Source organism: Hyla sarda, chromosome 3, assembly GCF_029499605.1.
Source record: "Hyla sarda isolate aHylSar1 chromosome 3, aHylSar1.hap1, whole genome shotgun sequence".
In the NCBI taxonomy this organism is placed as follows: Eukaryota; Metazoa; Chordata; class Amphibia; order Anura; family Hylidae; genus Hyla; species Hyla sarda.
In genome coordinates, this window is record NC_079191.1 from 214019283 (window position 1) to 214032687 (window position 13405).

The following is a 13405-nucleotide window of genomic DNA, read 5'->3' on the forward strand; positions in this document are numbered from 1 at the left end:
TAAATACATTCTTTAGAAATCAGACAATGTGATTTTATGGATTTATTTTCTCATTCTATCTCTCATAGTTGAGGTATACCTATCATGAAAATTACAGGCCTCTCTCATCTTTTTAAGTGGGAGAACTTGCACAACTTGCACTGACTAAATACTTTTTTGCCCCACTGTATGAAGATGGCATGTGATGACCGAATGTGAGGTCAAGATATGAGGACAGCATATGAGGGCAGGATATGAGGAGGTGATATGATTACCGGATGTGAGGTCAAGATATAAGGTTGAGATATGAGGACGGGATGTGAGGTCAGGATGTGAGGTCGAGATAAGAGGACAGGATATTAAGTCAAGATATGAGGACTGCATATAGGGATGGGATATCAGGAACGAATATGAAGACTGCATATGACCACAGGATATAAAGGTCATGAAATAAGTATGGGTTATGAGGAAAAGAACATCATTGTAGCTTTTCCTTTTCCACAAGATTTAGGTAGAAAGACCAGGCAACGTCGGGTACTCTGCTAGTATTATTACTATATCAATATATTATTGTGACTGGCTTTTTAGTTTCAGAATTTTACATTGCTATGTAATAGGAAAACTATTTTTTTTTAAACGGACCTCGTTCCTAGTGCATTACCCAGAGATATAGGAAGATGTTTTAATGAGCAGTTGCGCTTACTAGATTATGTTGTGCTGAGAGCACAACATCTCTATTAGCATATCACAAAGGGAGCGTTGGTCAGCAGCCCTGGGACAGCCCCATTTCCTCTGGGGTTTTGGCAATGGAGTAGTTGAAGTGGACGATATGAAAAAAACTTTGGATCCAGATCTTGCACCGCAATAAAAGTACATATATACAGTTCTTAGCACATCCTACATGGTTTGAGTTTGTACTGAACTATTTTTCAAGTGCATGCAGAATTTTACACTGGAAATTTCTGTGTACTCAGTATGCAGCACATTTTTGTCAGGCAATCACAGGCAATATGCCGGTATTGTGGAGTTGTGGTACTTCCATACATGTATAGGAGCATATACCAGAAATACTTATTATTGTGTTAAAAATATGGAGCAATTTGTATATGGCATATTCTATATTTTACAATTTTCTGCCATTTTCTGCCAAACGATGTGTGAACTGGAAGTGAAATCAGGCTAAACATGAAGATTATTCTATTACAATGTAAATGGTTTCTTTAGTAGCAAAAATGAAATAACTTTTTATTAAAACTGGTATTAAATGTCCTCATAAACATTGACTATAATATAATATATATGATATAGTATATAGCAGTAATGTATAATTAGCAAATTTTACTTACCCTCTTAACATTTGTAAATATCCACACAGTGAACAGATGTCTAATTGTAAGTCAATATGTGGTATAGTTGGTAATGTCTGTAATAAATGTACATTAAGGTAATTTAAAGTGATTGCCTTCCATCAGATATATGTCATGTCAGCTTTCAAATGTCAAAGTGCGCTAATCTTATCTTCCAGATTTTCCTTTTGAAGTGAACTTAATATCATACTCAGCTGGCTTTCCTAAATGTGATGTTTGTTTATGGATCCTTTATTATTACCCATTTACGGTAAGTATAGGTAAATGTCAGTGATAAACATAGATATGGATTTATGATGAGATAAGAATGGCTTCTGTGCTTTTTTTTTCAGTGCACATATATGCTTTCTTGTGGCACATATAGCACAGCATACAACAGCACATAATCATATGTATGTATATATATATATATATATATATATATATATATATATATAAAAAGCAAAATCATCGGTAGTTGCAGTATCTTGTATTACAAGATACTACAACTACCGATGATTTTGCTTTTTGCATCACTGGACTAATACGGCTACTCCTAACTAATATATATATATATATATATATATATATATATATATATATAGATATCATTTTTTTTTCAGGAATTAAATTTTACTATAGTTAATAAAGGGTATCTCAGTTGTATGATCTTTGTTTGCATTTTTATATATTAGTATTGTAAAATATATCTGCCTGTCTGTGCTATGTACCCCTTCTTCTAATCTCTGTATTTGTAACTGTCCTCTTTTTGCCATGATCCCTTTGTTTTCTTGTTAGTAAGGTGAGAAATAAAAAAGGTAGACAAGCAGAACTTACAATTTACAGGAATGGACTAGGACGGTCCCAGCAAGGCAGCAGCCAGATGGTTCCTGTTCCAATGTCAGCAGAATTTAGTAAAGCACATAATGTCCACACACAAAAAGATCAATAAAAGACTGAAAACTTTGGGGGTGAATTACCAAGGCTGGTGTTGTACACGCCAGCCATAAGTAAAGTGCCAACGGCTGTAGCATTTGGCCAATTCATTAGGAGGCCACACCCACTTTAACACTAGACCACACCCACTTTTTTGAAAAGTTAAACATTTTTAGTCAACGATGGCTTACACAAAATTTCCAACTTTTCAATGACTAAAAGCACCTGCATGGGCTTAATAAATCACCTCCTTTATTTCATTCAGGAGATGGTTTCTTTTTCAAGCAAAGCATATAGGAAATGTATCTTTTGTTTTGTGTTTAAATTGTGGTGTATTGTTCACCATTTGTTGGTGCATCTCTTAATGCCACATTCAGGAACTACCTGCATAATGGGGGAACTATCTACCTATGGTTATACTTTTCTAATTGGGTAACTACCTCTACTGTGAAAGACATACTTAATATAAAACCTATCTACCTGATGGGGGACCCACTTACCTACCCACTTTTACTCTGCAGGGCACCAAATGAGCATTATGGGGGACAGTTTAGGGGGACTATATATGGTAATATTGTGTAAAGGATCGGGGATGTTTGATGACCCCTTTAAATCTAGAAAGAATCAGATTGGGATCCCTTTGCTCCCCACTTCTCTGAACCATCTGTTTTTTTTATTAAGCAGTTATACAAACCAAAGAGAACCACTGAATCCTACTCTTGGCAGGGTGTTCCAAAATGTGGAATTGTTGTAGGAATCCCCAACATGTAAGAATGCATTACTAATACTGTTTATTTTATCATGCATATTTTTACAATAAAACATGTAACACACTGGGACAAAATTATAAACCCTTTAAGTTATTTATTCAGCTGGCATTTGTAGAAGGAAGCTCGGGAAAGAAGCCAGTAAAGAACAGGTGCTGGAGGGACGGAAAATGAGTACAGTTTGTAAAAAGGATATTTCTTAATTTGATTAATGTAAGTCACTGTTGCCCAGAAAGATGATGATCTGGATATGGGGGAACCATTAGATAATCGATTTATATGTTAGGTTTATATTTACAGATATCTGTTTAGACTTTGTATAATGGTAGATGTATTTCTGGGAATGCAAATTACATTACAGAATATTATAGAAAATGATAGAAGCAATGTAGGTCCGCTCACAGGAATCCCCCAACACAGCTGGAACTTCAAACAAGCAATAGCAAAGGTGCAGGAATCAGCCAGTGGTACATGGACCGCACCTCTTTCTGAGCTTTGTTGCAAGTTTTTATCTGGCTGTGCTGCATGCCGGCAGCTTTTATTCAATTCCAATAAAGATTACTTCATTTACTACTGGCTGATTCCTGCACCTTTGTTATAGAAAATAATAGAATTTAAACTGTAATAGCAAATCATATGAACTTAAAAGCTATAACAAAGGATTTACTAGAAGCTTAAGGCTAGGTTTCCACTTAAACAAAAGCCAATAAAAATGACCATTCTGCCGCACAGCATTTTTTCTGTGAAAAAACACTGCAGCCAGATGTTAGTGATGCGAGTCAATAGGGAACTGGAAAATGCCATATCCACTTGGCTTTTTTCAGTTTGGCTTTTTTTTTCTTTTGGCATTTTTTGGCTCCCTGGCAAATGAGACTCATGTTGAGACTTTTAGCGTTTTTTTCCGGAAAATGTTGGCATTTTTGTTTTTACCACTTCTCCCAGCATGGAACAGAGTGTGCTCCATGTTGGGAGAAGTAGTATCTGTAGTAAGGGACAGATCGCCTCGGGTCTGACTCTTGAGACCTGTTGTGATTGCTAATTATATTCCTGAGATGTGGGCAGCTCTCTGCAGAACTTCACATTACTAATTCATATTTGCCACTCAGAGCAGTGATTGCCCAGACGGTGGCGGCCAATCACTGCTTTGCTCTCACCCTATCCACCCTATCATTGCATGGAACAAAAAAAAAATGGATCAGAATGAAACAGAAAGAAAACCCATAAATCTTTCAGCAAAAAAAAAAAGAAAGAAAAAAAAGCTGTTATACGGCTACATTTGTGAAAAACTTTTGGGTCTCAGAATATAGCGAAAAAAATTTGTACCACCTTTAGCATAAAGTTAACATGTTATTTTAACCCCATGGTAAACAGAACATATAAGACTTTGGCATAATTGCAGTTTTTTTTGCATAGAAAATATAAAATAAAGACATTTTATAAAATATATTTAAGAAAAATAGTGGAAATGAAAAATCCAACTCTTCTTTCTAGAGAAAACAAGCCCTCATATGGCTAGTTAGATGAAAAACAAATTTAAAGGTAATGATTATTTGAATACTGTTATGAAAAAAGGATTAAAATTACTTTGTCATTAAATGACTTACAGACCCGATTGGCCTGTTGTTAAGGGGTTAACAGCTGGGGTTGTAAATTGTTGGGCCAGTACTTATATAAAGAGTGTGAAAGTTTTATTGTCCTGACAGAGGTCTAGTCCATAGTTTTGATGTCCTTACAAAAAACATTACGCAAAAACATTTAGCATTCCTTACCAGTCTGCCTCAGTTCTAAAACCACCAAAAATCCATATATATTGTGCATCTGTAATCCTCTCCCATATGATATTAGAAACATTATTTCCTTTTTGAGCAGCTGCTCAGTACTACAATTCCTAGAATGCACTTATCTTCCTCAGGGTAAATCAGGCTTGAATTAATTAATCTGAGAGAGCTAAAGGGATCACTTTGAAAAGACAATTCTTGCCCATTGATCCTATTAGGACATTTGGACATTATAATGTGGGTTATCATTGTTCCAAAAATGAGGCTGGGTATACACTGTGTAAAATTAGCACATATTTAACAAAAAAAAATCACAGCTGCATGCTCTGGTGTTCTGTTTCGCGGGCATGCTTCTAAACAAAAACTTTGCTAGGTCTTATTTTTGGGGGGACACCTTATATTTAGCAATTCAGCAAAACCTCTACTAGGTCATATTTTCAGAGGATGTCTTATTTTTGGGAAAATAATATTTTCGTATGCAATACTGAAAACAGTTGCAGCATGTAGACTAAATGGGGCATATTCCATTTAAGTTTATAGACAATTACAATGACAATTACAACTCCACATAGCTCTTGCTAAAGACTTGTTCAGGGCAGATATCTAACTCTCCCTTCACCCATACACTTGCATGCTTGGCACAGCTTAGGATGCGTCTGTTCTAAATGGGAGTGGGGATCAAACCACTACCATGCTCCTTTGGCGGCAGCTTATCTTCCCTAAACATCAAACTGCCTGATTCTTCTTTCACCCACATCTGCCATTGGGAGAGATTTGAGAGGACCCCAAACACATCAGATGGTCGTCTGGTCCCAAGGCCGACCCTACCATGGGTCCCAGTGGGGCCATGATCTTAGGTTTAACCTACCAACAAAAGGCCACTGAGCACATACAGAGGTATCAAATCTAAAAAACAATTTAACCCCAAAGGGGTTAACAGGAGACCTCTATAGAAGTATGTGTTCTAATAAAACATAATTTTTAATCAAATTATTAAAAAAAATTGTATATGAAGGTGAGAAATAATACTGCACTATTAAAACCACTAACCCAATGACATCGCACTGAAATAACATTTGTGCGCTGAATAGACAGATCCCTTATCAGGCTGACCTCTGGTCAATATATACATAGATCACTAGTAGGGTGCCTGCTAATTGTGGCTGGATGGAGTGTTCTATCCTTGATCCCTATATCAGTATATTGGGTCTTAGGTAATTGTTATAGCCTTCTCGCTGGACTTCTACATAAGTGAAAGTACCAGATATTGACCACTTTATCAGTATTGACCACTTTATTCACAAATCACCACTAAGGTGACCACATCTTACTGTCTATTTGGTCTGAATTCATGTGTCTCACTCACTTGGTACACTAACCAGTACCTGCTGTGCACCCAGGTCTGGACTTATTGGCTATATCGCCCACTAATGGGTGTTTAGAGACACATAGTGTGAGAACTCATTATTACAGATGCATTGGGAAAGCATTTAAAAAGTCAGGCTGGGGTTTGACAGCCTGACTTTTTAAATGCTTTCCCAATGCATCTGTAATAATGAGTTCTCACACTATGGCCCTCATTTACTAAGAGTGGAGTGTCGGTTTGTGTTTCTTTCCTGTACACTGTAGTACGGAGTCTCCCATCATTGTTTTTATAGATGAGAATGTCGAGAAATGGTAAAGATGTCTGATTGTGTTCATAAGTGAATGTCAGGCCTATAGAGTTGACATTCAGGAATTTCAGAAAGTCCTCGAACTGCTGCACATTTCCCTGCCAAAGTATAAATATATCATCAATAAAACGAGCCCAAAGTAGGGCTCGCTCACTAAATTGTTCCCTGAAATCAACAAAAACTTGGGTGGCCTCCCACCAGCTCAGAGTGAGGTTCGCATAGCTGGGGGCACAGGAGCTCCCCATAGTGGTCCCTCTGAGCTGGTGGAAGAATTTCCCATTAAATAAAAAAAAAATAATTATACCGTGGAATCCTCCTTGGGTCCTGTTCACCCATTATGTCACTCTCTCTATGTTTATAGAGACGCAAAATAGTGTCTTGAGACACAAAATAGTGCTAGGGGATTGCGGAATCCCGTACTACCGGCAGTGAGACTTAGGACTCCATCAGTTCTAAAGAAGTGGGAGGTTGAGGCTACATCTACCTCCTTAAAATCTATTGAAATATTACTGGAGGAAGAAAAAATAAATCTATCTATAGCAGAGTCTAAATAAAAAGAATAAAGGAGAATCGTCCTAAGATTCAAGGACGACCCGGAGTTCAGTATTAAAGGAGAACTCCTGAACATAAAAATTGTCCCCCATAGTGTCGGAAGCCGCTCAGCCTATCGCCGGCCGAGTCTGACTTCGCTGCGGCTGGGGATTGGCTGAGCGCAGTATGATTCATCCGACCACCGGCAACCAGGAAGTGGATCGCGGCGGAGACCGGAGCCGGTTACTGGAGGCTCCGGGGGAGTGGAGGAAGGTATGTACATCTTTATTTTTTTACTGCCGGCAGTATGGGCGACAATTTTTATATTCTGGAGTTCTCCTTTAAGGAAACACATACCAAGAATACATTAGAAAGATTCCAATATCAGCTCAAAGAACGTAAGCCTATACAATTTGTAAGAGACTTACAAGAATTCAGGGAAAACAGGGCTTACAGTGTTCTGTCTAGGGGTTCAAATTATCGAGATACAGAGACGGATATTTCCTCATCCGATACTGAACCCGGTGAGAACGATAGAACAAGCTCGCAGGGCAGACGCGGACGAGGAAACTACTATCCTTGATGAGGAAGAGGGTCTAACAGAGGCAGAGGAGACACCAATAGGAAACCGTACTCAGAACAGCGGAGCAAAAATTCGCCTGGTCTGGTATCCTCTGGATTATCATCCTCTGGTCCTCCTCCTTTTTTTAGGGGGGGGGGGGGGATCACAGGGAACCCTACAGGGATCCATACCCAACAAGAGTCAGAGAACCCCGAAAATAGATAAGGATGAAGGAGCTTTACAGGTTATCAATCTTTCTAAATTTACTTTGACACAGGCACAGATGGGGGTCCTTGGTCGTGGTCTCTCATTTGTACCAACAGTGGCCTTTGACAGATTCAATTGGACCAAGGACCTCCATCTGTTAAGTTTCATAAGATTCGTGACAGAAAGGAGTGCCAGGAATTAGGTATTGGCCTTAATGAACTTCCGGCAGTACGTGACTTAGCGTCCCTTATAGACTATAACTCTAGGTACCGGAGGGAGGGGCCTTTCACTACATGTAAACTACAAAACAAATCCTTCCCACCAATTTGAGAAACCTCCTGTATTGATGTTTTCCTCGAGCTAGTAACTAAAGACATCAGAATGATGGAAGTCCCTACCTTGTCTGCATCTAGACTAAATTTTTCCCGTGAGGAACGTAAAGTGATACAACAACTTCAAAAAAATGAACATCTGCGGACAAGGGGGGGAATATGGTGGCCCTTGATTGACTACAATATGTCAATATGTGTAATAGACTGCTTAATGATAGATTAACATACGAGATTCTACCCGGTGATCCTACTGTTGCATATAAAAAAGAGCTCCAGTCTATTGTGGTTCAAGCAAGGTCGAGAAAACTTAGCAGTGACCAAGAATGTGAATTTCTGCTCCAAGAAAAATCCTATCATTCCTACCTTCTATGCCCTGCCCAAAGTCCACAAAGGGGTTTCTCTTTATGTGGAGGCGCTGTACTCCTCTATACCACATGAGATAGGATTAGGAGCAGTGGCCTACTTTTTGGCATTCAGGGGTAATCAGTTTAAAGCACATAATGATTTCATTCTCGAACTGCTGCACTTCACACTTACACACAATTATTTTTTATTTAACGGGAAATTCTTCCACCAGCTCAGAGGGACCGCTATGGGGAGCCCCTGTGCCCCCAGCTATGCGAACCTCACTCTGGGCTGGTGGGAGGCCCCCTAAGTTTTTGTTGATTTCAGGGAACAATTTAGTGAGCGAGCACTACTTTGGACTCGTTTTATTGATGATATATTTATACTTTGGCAGGGAAATGTGCAGCAGTTCGAGGACTTTCTGAAATCCCTGAATGTCAACTCTATAGGCCTGATATTCACTTATGAACACAATCAGACATCTTTACCATTTCTCGACATTCTCATCTATAAAAACAATGACGGGAGTCTCCGTACTACAGTGTACAGGAAATCCACTGCTACAAATTCACTCCTGAGGTGGGAGAGCTGCCACCCGGGACCCCTTAAAAGGGATATCCCGAGGGAGCAGTATCAGGAGGAACTGCTCAGAGAGGGGGGACTTTATTCGGGAGGCACAGGACCTGAGGAGGTGGTTCACAAATAGAGGCTACCCTCAACATGCTTTACGGTCAGCATACCAGTATGCTTTACGAACCCCCAGATACTCACTCTTAACACCAAGAAATCATGATAATATGACAGCAACAATGCGAGTAATAGCCACGTATGATAATGGAGTATCACAAATGCGTGAGGTTCTCAAAAAATAATGGGGGATCCTTCAAATGGACCCAGATTTGAGAGATGTTGTTTCTTAATTTCCCCAAATCACTTTCAGAAGGGGTCGGAATATAGGAGATATGATAACCCATAGTCATCTTACTCCTGTGGCATTGAAACATACGACATGGTTTGATAGAATCCCTAAACCTACAGGCAACCGTCCTTACCGACATTGTAAAGCCTACCTACATGTTCTAACAACAAAAAGCTTTACATGTGAAGTTACAGGAAAACAATATATCATCTGAGACTTTATAAATTGCAGTACTAGGGGAATTATCTATATGGCTATTTGCCCCTTCTCCAAGAAATATATAGGGAAGACTTTAAAAAACGTATTCTCGAGCACCTGGGAGATGTTAGACACGACCGTCACGACACCTCTATAGCTCATCATATGAACCAATGCCACAGAGACTCTTTATACAACATCAGCCAGAAAACAATAGAAAGATGGATCTCCAGCAGGTGCTTTAACAGCATGAATTAAGGATGAAATATTTAGTGATCATATAGCAATTTATTTAGGCACACAAAGCAACGCGTTTCCTGCCCGTAGCGGGCACTTCATCAGGCTATATCTGCACATTTGCCTGATGAAGTGCCCGCTATGGGCAGGAAACGCGTTGCTTTGTGTGCCTAAATAAATTGCTATATGATCTTTGAATATTTCATCCTTAATTCATGCTGTTAAAGCGCCTGCTGGAGATCCATCTTTCTATTGTTTTCTGGCTGATATTGGACCGGTGGTCGAGGACTTGACCGGAGGATCCGGGCTGCTGACAGCTAACCATTGTTTTACATGCTGCATGGTGTTGTGCCCAGAGCTCTACTTGGTAAGTGTGTTTTTTACTACCACTGCCATATAGAAATACAGTATTACACTAGGGGCGCGTGTGCCTTTTTACCTCTTTTGTCTCTTTATACAACATCAAATTTTTCGGACTTGAAAAAGCCAAACCCCTGTAAGAGGAGGGAATTTTGATCAGATTCTGTTACGTAAGGAGTGTCGATGGATATATGAGTTGAGAACCATTGCCCATGAGGGACTCAATGATCAACTAAATTATGCGTGCTTCCTATGAAATGACTCTCTCCTATTGGTGATTATAGACAGGTAGTTAGAGGAGGCCCTAGTGGGTCTCTCGAGATAGTATCACCAAGATTGTAACATAAGGATTAAAAATAGGTCAAGTAGGAGGAACGAGAGTGGGACCGCCCTTATTTGTAGGGATTGAGTTAGTGTATGGTGAGCTAAGGTACCCTAGGGCCCCATCGACTCCCTCCATATATAAATAGGTCCACCCAATATTCCTGTAAGGGTAGAGACCTTTCTAATGGAAATTACGCCAATTACTTTATCCCCAGGGGTCATGGTTCTCATCCATATTCTTTAATTTTTAAATTATATTTTTTTATCGATCACACCATCTAAGTGAATATCATAAATATTACAGCCTCTTTCTTTGTGTCAAACTGAATTATACAGTGGAATCCTCCTTGGGTCCTGTCCACCCATCATGTCACTCTCTCTATGTTTATAATAAAAAAATAAAAAAAGTTTAATAATGATAATAAAATAAAAATTAATTATGAGCATGTCTGCCTGTGTGGGTGCTTGGTCATAGTAATTTTCATTGGGTGCCGGGATGAGGGAGGTTCAGCATAATCTAGATCACGGGACCCAGTACCTGTCTGATGCCACAATAGGTACCCCATGCTGAATCCTCCCTCCCCCGCATATTCCCATTGTCAATTATCCAGCACCCATACATGCAACTAATATATTATTCAACACCCATACATGCAGCTAATATACTTTCATCAATTCATAAATATCATATCTGCTTTTTTCTGTTTTCAAAAATTGAGCACATCAATACTCAGTCAGGCTCTATTGTATTGTATTACTTTTTGTTGCTTAAGAGCGAATTGTCTTATAGCTCTGTAGCTGCCTCCACTGCCATTGTCAGACTAAGCTCCGCCCTCGGCAGTCGTCAAAGAGGGCATTGTGCTATGACGTGGCTCCGTCGGAGGCAGGATATGACGACAGACGCCGGCGTGTTCTCAGTGAACAATGAGCAGCCGTCAGAAACAGATGGCTCCCCGCCAATGCGGTTATAGCGTATCCATCTGAGAACGGAAAACCGAACGTGTGGCTACGGAAGTGTGAGTAGATTTGCCGGAGCAATGCGCACTGTTTGCTTTTTAGTTTCCGGCATCTCCCATACTGGTATCCTGGAAAACCTTGGGGAACTGTGAATGGTTGTCTTTCTTCTAGGTATTTATACAGGGAGATAAATGACCAGCAACAAGAGAATGTGGAATGTATATTGAACTTCTCTCCCCCCCATGTCTTTGTGTTTTATTTCAAGGTTACCGTGAGGGATGATCCTACCTCCTGCATAGAATGCCACACTAATAATAAGAGGGGATTATACACAAATGATCGGGTGTCACCCCATTAATATTAATAATCTACACCGTTCTCTAATATTTTATATCCTACATTTTGAAATTCAGTTGTCTAGCAGTAAATAGCTCTATTGCATATTGAATATAAATACTCCCCTGAGGAAGCCACGTAGAGGCAGAAACGCGTTGGTTGATATTCCAAGCAATAGGTTGAATTATAAAATTTGTAAATCCACATGCTAAATGTGGTAACTACTTCAAATGTTTACTTTTGAGTTGGTGCTGGTCATTTATAGCACTTTATCACTGGGTTTGGTGTATTTTTAACAACTATTATTAAAAGTTATGTTTTAAAAAAGTTTTTTTTCCCCCTATCGGCACAGAGAAAGGAAAACTTTTTTTTGGCTGATCTATTTGCCATTTAATACCGGGAAATTGGGCCCCTTGCAGGCTTTGTATACAGCTTCTTATTTATGCAATTACTTTAATATGAAAAAGGTACCAACCCATCTACGATGGGCCCAGTGTGATTATGAGCTGAAACGTCTGTGGTGACAGAGGAAGCGACTGTTTGTGCACAAAGGGCTGTTGTGACAAAATTATTTGGATCCAATTTCTGGTGATCGTGAAGAGATGTGGCGATGGTCCTCAACGCATACCAAGAGCTGTTCAATTCCATGCCTGCAAGAAACTCCGGACTACCGCTTATCACCCCCAGGGGAATGGGCTCTATGAGCACATCAACCAAGCCTTTATCCACATGTTGCGAGCCGCCTCTGTGTCAAGACAAGAAGAGTGGCCCCGACTGCTGCCCGAACTATTGGAGATCTATAATAACACAGTCCACTGTTCTACAGGGTACACCAATTTCTACTTGATGATGGGGCGCCATAGACAGCTGCCTAGAGACCGAACATTTGGGCTCCAAGCCCTGTTCAACAACTCTCCACAGGCCTCCCTGGAGTTTGTCTCTGACCACCAGAGACGAATCCAAAAAGCCAAAGAAATTGTCAGCAAGAAGATGGGCGAGGCCCAGCAGAGACAACAGGAGGATTATAACCGTCTGCCAAACCACTTCAGTTGGGAGATAAAGTCTGGCTGCGAAAGTTTCCAACGACCCACAAGTTAGACTCTATCTGGGAGATGGAACCGTACACGGTGACAGCCATACCCTATCCGGACTCTGATGTATACGAAGTACAAAAGTCTGACTATGAGCCCCAAGTTGTTCACCGAAACTGAATCAAGTTGTGTCTGAAAGAAGATCTACCAGTGTTCCCAGCACTACCTCCTCCAGCTGTCAGACCTGTGAGAGAATATGTCCCAGGTGAGGGAATCTACCCATCCATGGATTTCCCCATGTTTTCTCCAACTCAGCCTGCGATCTTCTGTTTCTCACCAACCCCCGGGCCGGTTCAACCAACACTAGTCTCCACACCAGTCACAGTCTTGTCACCATTGGCTCTGGCCTATACGTCAGTCTCTAGAGTACCAACTCAGTCTCCAGCCTCTCTAGTGCAGATGCCAGCAACTTTGGGTCCTGCCAGCCCTGGACTAATACCCGCTCTTGAATTCGTCGAGGAAGAGTTAGCTGAAGGTTCAGAGGCTCCAAGGGCTCCCGAAGATGCAAGAGTTCCAGATTCCCCCGA

General features: G+C 40.2%; 1 long non-coding RNA gene across 1 annotated transcript in view; it reads left to right on the forward strand.

Annotated features, from left to right (window-relative positions):
• LOC130362088 (uncharacterized) overlaps window positions 1-13405 on the forward strand; it is an 80815-nt gene that overhangs the window by 51628 nt on the left and 15782 nt on the right. The window contains exon 2 of the long non-coding RNA XR_008891274.1: window positions 1505-1596. This is a non-coding gene — a long non-coding RNA (uncharacterized LOC130362088). The remainder of the gene's footprint in view (window positions 1-1504; window positions 1597-13405) is intronic.